Source organism: Salmo trutta, chromosome 36 (genome assembly GCF_901001165.1).
Source record: "Salmo trutta chromosome 36, fSalTru1.1, whole genome shotgun sequence".
NCBI classification, from domain to species: Eukaryota; Metazoa; Chordata; class Actinopteri; order Salmoniformes; family Salmonidae; genus Salmo; species Salmo trutta.
In genome coordinates this window covers 39,754,721-39,763,663 of record NC_042992.1, presented here as the reverse complement: position 1 = coordinate 39,763,663, position 8,943 = coordinate 39,754,721, and the positions used below count along the sequence as shown (strand labels likewise).

The window sequence follows — 8,943 nt, the reverse complement described above, 5'->3', positions numbered from 1 at the left end:
GTCATATTCAACAGGTGTTGCGCGTTCGTAAATTCATCATTTATTCTGTGTTCCGGGTGAGAGTGCACTGAAGTCGGAGTAGATAGCCAGAGTGAATTTACGAAGCCAATTGTCTTTGGTATTATTGTGTATAGCTAGCCCATAGAGAGAGCATCGCATTATAAGGACATATGGGATCTGATCCAAAATCAGGCCTCCTACTCAGGGTTTTGGTGCCCTGGTCACTTTTCTGCATTTTCTCGATTTGATTTACCCTGCTTCTGGAGAGCTACATTGGTATGCATTTCTTTGTGTGTGTCCTAGGAGTTCCAGGTGGGGGTGTACACACTGGAGGTCAACATTGATGAGCACATGTAGGAGCCCATCCGTGTGACGTCCATTTACACCAGTGAAGGAGGTCTCCTATATAAGGTACATTTCAGAAACATTTAAAAAGCCTCTTGGTCAGTACATACAGTAAATAGCTTTTATTGGAAAACTGATTCAGGATACGGATGTTTATAGTCTTTTCCCCAATCGCTTTGGTTCATTTTTCTAATGAAGCGGTATTTTCAAAACTGGTGGGGGATGGTGATATCAGCAACTGTGGGATCACGTTTGGTGATTGGCAAGGGTAGAAAACTGGTACAGTCATGAGCATTTAATCCAACTTCATGTTATGCAGTGGTGATTTTAGCATGTACATCCTTGGTGGGGCAAACTCAAAAGTGGCCCAGCCAGAGCCCAGACTTGAACCCGATAGAACATCTCTGGAGAGACCTGAAAATAGCTGTGCAGCGATGCTCCCAATCCAACCTGACAGAACTTTACAGGATCTGCAGAGAAGAATGGGAGAAACTCCCCAAATACAGGTGTGCCAAGCTTGTAGCGCCATACCCAAGAAGACTCAAGTCTGTAATCACTGCCAAAGGTGATTACTGCCAATACCTGGGATAGGATAAAGTAATCCTTCTAACCCCCCCCCTTTAAAAGATTTAGATGCACTATTGTAAAGTGGTTGTTCTACTGGATATTATAGGTGAATGCACCAATTTGTAAGTCGCTCTGGATAAGAGCGTCTGCTAAATGACTTAAATGTAATGTAAATGTGCTTCAACAAAGTACTAAGTAAAGGGTCTGAATACTTCTGTAAATGTGATATCAGTTTTTTTTTTATAAATTAGCAAACATTTCTAAAATCCGTAGGAAGCAGTTTATTCAGTCAACCTTTTTATCTGTTCTTGATTACGGTGATTGAAAGATTAGTGGAATCTGTGTGGGTAGCTGGACAGGTAGGATGACTGACAGGGAAGGTGAACAGGTGGTCACGGGTCAGGTGACAGAGGAATGGATGAGACTGAGGCAGGAATTCATTCAACCATAAAGTGGTATATTTACTGGGTAGTCTGTGCTGCATAGCAAAGGAAACAGAAAAACATGTATCCAATCAAATTCATAATCACAAAGATGAAATCATAACAATCATTCATTATTAACATAATCAGGGAATTCAGCAATCCAGTTCATTAAGAAGTCAATAGGAATCATCATTTTCGTAATTTAGGCTCGCAAATAATTCAAACAGTGATCGGTTATTCAATCTATAATCCCCATTAGTTTATCAGAATTGATCAGTTCAGCTAACAATGACGTTTCATATTTCACCCTTTCAGGTTTGTCTTCAAATGTACATGTAATTTCATTACATATTAACCAGATATCGATGGCATACTTGGCCTGTGATTATCTGTAGGGCCGTGATCATTGACCATTTACATTACACAACAGGTTTGAAGCGTGCACTCCAAGCCGCGCTCCGCTGTAATAACTATAAACAATAACTGATGGCCCGCTCTCCCGATTGCAACAGATAGCTCAGATGAAAGGTAACAGATTCGGTGGATTCATGGACGCACAGAACTTCTGGATTAGACGGAGTTAAGGAAGAGAAAGCAGCGAGATTGGGCGATGGCGATTTCCTCCTTTTATGGAGTTGAGATCTGTCGGACATTTCCACCTGACCTAATTAAAGCGCCCCTGGCCCAGCTGAGCAAGTGGCCATGAATTAAAGGATTCTTCCACCAACTCCATGGGCCTTTTCTACAGTGATGTTATTGATCAAAGTGCAGCTGCTATTACTCTTAAAGCTTTGGATGCCGTCTACCGTAGTGCCCTTTGTTTTGTTACAGGTGACAGTTTTGATACTCATCACTGCATTCTGTATCAAAAGGTTGGCTGGACTTCGCTAAAGACCTGTAGATCGCTACATTACTCCCTTTTTGTTTACAAGGCCCTAATTCATAAACGTCTGTCTTATCTAACTTTGCTGTTGAAGTATAGACACCTGAGTTGCCTAACCCGTTCACAGGATTGGTTGAGGTTCCTAGGGTCTCCACCGAGCTAGGTAACTCCGGTTTTAGTTTTAATGCTACGCATTACTAGAACAAAATTCTAAATACATTTCATCTTGATGTTATGGTGCCATTCATGCAATTTAAAGTATTGATTGGGGACTTACTTGTGTAGGAATGTAACTGTTTTTCTGGGTGATTTGTGAGGTTTTATTTGTGCTTCGCATGACTGTGTTTTTGTATTTTAGTGTGTGTGTTTGTGTGTATACAGTTGAAGTCGGAAGTTTACATACACCTCAGCCAAATACATTTAAACTCAGTTTTTCACAATTCCTGACATTTAATCCTAGTAAAAATTCCTTGTCTTAGGTCAGTTAGGATCGCCACTTTTTTTAAGAATGTGAAATGTCAGAATAATAGTAGAGAGAATTATTTATTTCAGCTCTTATTTCTTTCATCACATTCCCAGTTGGTCAGAAGTTTACATACACTCAATTAGTATTTGGTAGTATTGCCTTTAAATTGTTTACGTTTCGGGTAACCTTCCACAAGCTTCCCACAATAAGTTGGGTGAATTTTGGCCAATTCCTCCTGACAGAGCTGGTGTAACTGAGTCAGGTTTGTAGGCTTCCTTGCTCGCACATGCTTTTTCGTTTCTGCCCACAACATTTCTATATGATTGAGGTCAGGGCTTTGTGATGGCCACTCCAATACCTTGACTTTGTTGTCCTTAAGCCATTTTGCAGCAACTTTGGAAGTATGGTTGGGGTCATTGTCCATTTGGAAGATGCATTTGCAACCAAGCTTTAACTTCCTGACTGATGTCTTGAGATGTTGCTTCAATATATCCACATAATTTTCCTGCCTCATGATGCCATCTATTTTGTGAAGTGCACCAGTCTCTCCTGCAGCAAAGCACCCCCCACAACATGATGCTGCCACCCCCATACTTCACGGTTGGGAAGGTGTTCTTCGGCTTGCAAGCATCCCCCTTTTTCCTCCAAACATAACAATGGTCATTATGGCCAAACAGTCCTATTTTTGTTTCATCAGACCAGAGGACATTTCACCAAAAAGTACGATCTTTGTCCCCATGTGCAGTTGCAAACCGTAGTCTGGCTTTTTTATGGTGGTTTTGGAGCAGTGGCTTCTTCCTTGCTGAGCGGCCTTTCAGGTTATGTCGTCGGGCTATGTTGTTTTACTATGCATATAGATACTTTTGTACTGGTTTCCTCTAGCAACTTCACAAGGTCCTCTGCTGCTGTTCTGGGATTGATTTTCACTTTTCACACCAAAGTACATTCATCTCTAGGAGACAGAACATGCCTCCTTCCTGAGCGTTATGATGGCTGCTTGGTCCCATGGTGTTTATACTTGCATACTATTGTTTGTACAGATGAACATGGTACCTTCAGGCATTTGGACATTTCTCCCAAGAATGAACCAGACTTGTGGAGGTCTACAATATTTTTTCTGAGGTCTTGGCTGATTTCTTTTGATTTTCAAATGATGTCAAGCAAAGAGGCACTGAGTTTGAAGGTCGGCCTTGAAATACATCCACAGGTACATCTCCAATTGACTCAAAATGTACTTGTGTCATGCACAAAGTAGAACCCACAGTTGACAGTGCATGTCAGAGCAGAAACCAAGCCATGAGGTCGAAGCAATTGTCTGTAGAGCTCCAAGACAGGATTGTGTCGAGGCACAGATCTGGGGAAGGGTACCAAAAGATGTCTGCAGCATTGAAGGTCCCCAAGAACACAGTGGCCTCCATCATTCTTTAATGGAAGAAGTTTGGAACCACCCAAGACTCTTCCTAGAGCTGGCTGCCCGGCCAAACTGAGCAATCGGGGGAGAAGGGCCTTGGTCAGAGAGGTGACTAAGAACCCGATGGTCACACTGACAGAGATCCAGAGTTCCTCTGTGAAGATGGGAGAACCTTCCAGAAGGACAACCATCTGCAGCTCTCCACCAATCCACCAATCTAGTGGCCAGACAGAAACCACTCCTCAGTAAAACGTATATGACAGCCGGCTTGGAGTTTGCCAAAAGGCACCTGAAGGACTCTCAGACCTTGAGAAACACGATTCTCTGGTCTGATGAAATAAAGATTGAACTCTTTGGCCTAAATGCCAAACATCACATCTAGAGGAAACCTGCCACCACCCTTACAGTGAAGCAAGGTGGTGGCTGCATAATGATGTGGGGATGTTTTTCTGCGGTAGAGGCTGGGAGATCAGTCAGGATCGAGGGACAGATGAATGGAGCAAAGTACAGAGAGATCCTTGATGAAAACCTGCTCTAGAGCACTCAGGACCTCAGACTGAGGCGAAGGTTCACCTTCCAACAGGACAACGACCCTAAGCCTACAGCCAAAAAAACGCAGGAGTGGCGTTGGGACAAGTCTCTGAATGTCCTTGAGTGGCCCAGCCAGAGCCTGGACTTGAACCTGATCGAACATCTCTGGAGAAACTCCCCATCCAACCTGACAGAGCACTCTTTGGGCTAGACGTGCTGCTAGCAACCCACCTCAACAACATCCGGTGAAATTGCAGAGCGCGAAATTCAAAATACAAAAATCGTAATAATAAACATTCATGAAAATACAAGTGGCATACATCATTTAAAAGCTTAACTTCTTGTTAATCCAGCCGCTTTGTCAGATTTCAAAAAGGCTTTACGGCGAAAGCATACCATGCAATTGTCTGAGGACAGCGCCCAGCATACAAAAGCTTTAAAAACATTTTCCAAAAAGGCAGAGGCGTCACAAAAGTCAGAAGTAGCGATAAAATATATCACTTACCTTTGAAGATCTTCCTCTATTTGCAATCCCAAGCGTCCCAGCTACACAACAAACGGTCGTTTTGTTCGATAAAGTCCTTCTTTATATCCTAAAAAAGTCTGTTTATTTGGCATGCTTGATTCAGTAATCCACCTCTTCTACTCGTTCAAAATGCATATAAAGGATCCCAAAAGTTATCAATAAACTTCGTCCAAACAAGTCAAACAACTTAAATAAACGATCAAATTTAAGACGGAGAATAGTGTGTTCAATACCGGAGATAAATAACGAAGTGCGCGCCCTCATCCATGCGCGCCACAAGACTACAGTCAAAATGAGTGCCACCTTGAAAAACTACAAATTCTAGCTCATTTTTCAAAAAACAACCCAGAAACCATTTCTAAAGACTGTTGACATCTAGTGGAAGCCATAGGAACTGCAATCTGGGAGGATTTCCTTTGATTTTCCCATAGACAAGCATTTCAATGGGTGGTCACCTCAACAACAAAAAAATCTGGATGGATTCTCCTCAGGCCATATCAGTTCTTTTATACTCACAGACATTATTTTAACAGTTTTAGAAACTTCAGTGTTTTCTATTCAATACTACCAATAATGCATGTCCTAGCTTCTGGGCCTGAGTAACAGGCAGTTTACTTTGGGCACGTCAGTCATCCGAACTTCCGAATACTGCCCCCTATCCCTAAGAAGTTAAGAGAATCTGCAGAGAAGAATGGGAGAAATTCCCAAATACAGGTGTGCCAAGCTTGTAGTGTCAGACCCAAGGATACTTGAGGCTGTAATCACTGTCATAGGTGCTTCAACAAAGTACTGCGTAAAGGGTCTGAATACTTATGTAAATTAGATTTTTTTTTTAAATATATATTTTCCAAAAAATCTAAACCTGTTTTTGCTTTGTCATTATGGGGTATTGTGTGTAGGTTGTGGTATAAAAATATAAATAAAATTCATCCATTTTAGAATAAGTCTGTAACTTAACAAAATTTGGAAAAAGTCGAGGGGTCTGAGTACTTTCCGAATGCACTGTATAAGTCAAATGGATGTAGCAACTGCTTATTGCCCCTTTAATGCAACAATACTTCCTCTCATTTTCCCTCTTGTGCTAATGATAATAGTTCACACAGCAGCTCATCCTTCTCAGTACTAAAGGCCAGACTAACACCTAGATTATAAATAGTTAAGACACTGCAAATACAATGCAATGCTCTTTTCATTGAACATTGGGCTCAATGTGGTTAGTTGGTAGTCCAGAGAGGGTTTTTTCCCCCTACAAGTTAGGATCCTCTTCATTCCCACCTTGGCCACTTTGGGTCCACTATTTTACAGTTATGCTCAGTTCTGACATTCTCCCTACATATTAGTCACTATATTTTCCACCACTTTATCATTCATGTACTTTTTATATTGTGTATCCTAATATGCACTTTTTATCTCCCTTCCAGAAACCACAACTTCCAACCTACCACAACCAACCTACAGCATCTGAAACTCCAACTACTGAGCCTCCACTCCAACCCCCTCCATTCAAACCCCTCATGTGCCTCTGTGTTCCTGTTTCATCTGTATAATAAAAATCCAATACTGGAACCCTTTCCTTTTGACTTCATTGCATTCTCACCGATGCGCCATGGTGGCAGTACTACCCTGAACCAATTAAACAAAACTAACTGTACTGAAGTCGTTGCTATACTTCTAATACTGTTCAGTCATAATTACCAGTGCTATGTTGTTTGCAGCCACTAGTCATAGGTGAATAATGTATTTGTTAAAAATAATTACAATACAGTAATGCACTTGCTCTTCAGTAACGTTCTGGCAATTTTGTGTTGGAAACCATATTCAAGAAACATAGTTGCACATTACTTAAGTACATTATAACCTGTTTCTTTAGACAATGTCTCTATCACAGGTCTCTGGGTTACAAAGTCGCCTGTGGTGGTTAAATGTTCAGAGTAATTGGTATGGCATGGGCATGACAAATCAAGGAACTAATGATACCATTGTTATTTACTTTATACTTTACACCTTTTCCTGTTGATGGTGGCAAGGAAAAACTCAATATGCATTGAATGTAGAATTTTCAACCCTGTGAAGTAAGGTGTATCTTTAAAAGTATTGAGTCAGTACTGGAGGGGCAGAGCAAGCAGGTGGGCTTCATCCATCTGTGGAGATCACTGGGTGGAGATGCTCTGATTGGCGCAGACATTATGGAAGCACAGGTGCACCTTGTGCTGGGGACAATAAAAGGCAAATGTGCAGTTTTGTCACACAACACAATGCCATCGATGTCTCAAGTTTTGAGGGAGCGTGCAATTGGCATGCTGGCTGCAGGAACGTCCACCAAAACTGTTGCCAGATAATTAAATGTTAATTTCTCTACCATAAGCCACCTCCAATGTCGTTTTTACAGAATTTGGCAGTATGTCCAACCGGCCTCACAACCGCAGACCATGTGTAACCACGCCAGCCCAGGACCTCCACATCCGGCTTCTTCACCTGCAGGATCACCTCATACCAGCCACCCGGACAGCTTATGAAACTGAGGAGTATTTCTGTCTGTAATTAAGCCCTTTAGTGGGGAAAAACTTATTCTGATTGGCTGGGTCTGGCTTCCAAGTGGGTGGGCCTGGCTCCCAAGTGGGTGGGCCTATGCTGCACCCCTGCCCTGTGTGTGAAATCCATAGATTAGGGCCTAATTTATTTATTTAAATTGACTGATTTCCTTATATGAACTGTAACTCGTATTGTTGTTGCAACAATTTATATTTTTGTTCAGTATAAGATACCTGTAGCTAGCTAGCTAGCTACCTATTAGCCATCATATTGCTAGCTTTCGTTTCAGCACCTTGCTTGACTGATCTGTCTTAGCAACAGTAACTATACGGCGGAGTTGTGGGAGAGAATTGTTTATTTTTTCCTTTTTATTTTATTAACAACAAATCAATACAGGAAGTACATGTGGGAACACAATTATATATGAATAATATACAATGGACAATTGGGCTAGGGGCGGGGCGGGGCTAGGGGGACATACATACAGGACCTTAAGGGACATACATACACTTATAATTCTAACAACTTTTTTGTTAGTAGAGTATTTAATTGTCTTAAAATACAGTTCAATTTCTTTTTGTAAGGTAAGAAAATGTGTTTTTTTGTTTGTAAATTTACATTTGTGAATATGAAATTTGGCCAAAAGAATAATGAAATGAATTACATAAAAATGTTTCAGCTTATTTCTATCGTAGGTAAAGAATCCAAGCAGTACATCTCTCCACAATAGTGTAAGATCTTCATAAATGTGTTCAATTATAAATCTACTGATGTCTTGCCACAGTTTTCTTACATAAATACAATTCCAAAAAAGATGCAACACTGTTTCTGGGTGGTCATTACAAAAGGAGCAATTTGAGTTGATGTTTTCCTTAAACTTCTACATATAGTGGTTGGCAGGATAATATTTATGAATAATTTTAAAGGAAACTTCCTTAATTTTGTTAACAAGTAGGTATGTGTGTGGCAACATCCAACATTTTTCCCAACAGATATTAGCAATAAATCCATTTCAATAAGGCATGACATAAGGTATAGATACATCATCCTGCTGAAACAAGGTTCGTATCGCTCTGTTGTTGAATGGACCAAAAGAGAAACAAATATTTCCTACTGATGAGTCAACAGGGTCAATGGAAGGTAGGTTCTGAGGGTCAGGTCTTGACACGTTCCTGAATAATAAAGCAACACCTGAGGGAATGGCATCTAAAACAACTGCAAAATCTTTTGGTGTTACAGGGACCTTGTAAAGTGATA

The 8,943-nt window shown here is 40.9% G+C and overlaps 1 long non-coding RNA gene across 1 annotated transcript; it reads left to right on the top strand.

Annotated features, from left to right (window-relative positions):
- The first annotated feature begins 278 nt into the window (after positions 1–278).
- On the top strand, positions 279–6,720 carry LOC115176255 (uncharacterized). Its single transcript, XR_003872201.1, has 2 exons — positions 279–411; positions 6,576–6,720. It is a non-coding gene; the product is annotated as an uncharacterized LOC115176255 (long non-coding RNA).
- The last annotated feature ends 2,223 nt before the right edge of the window (positions 6,721–8,943 follow it).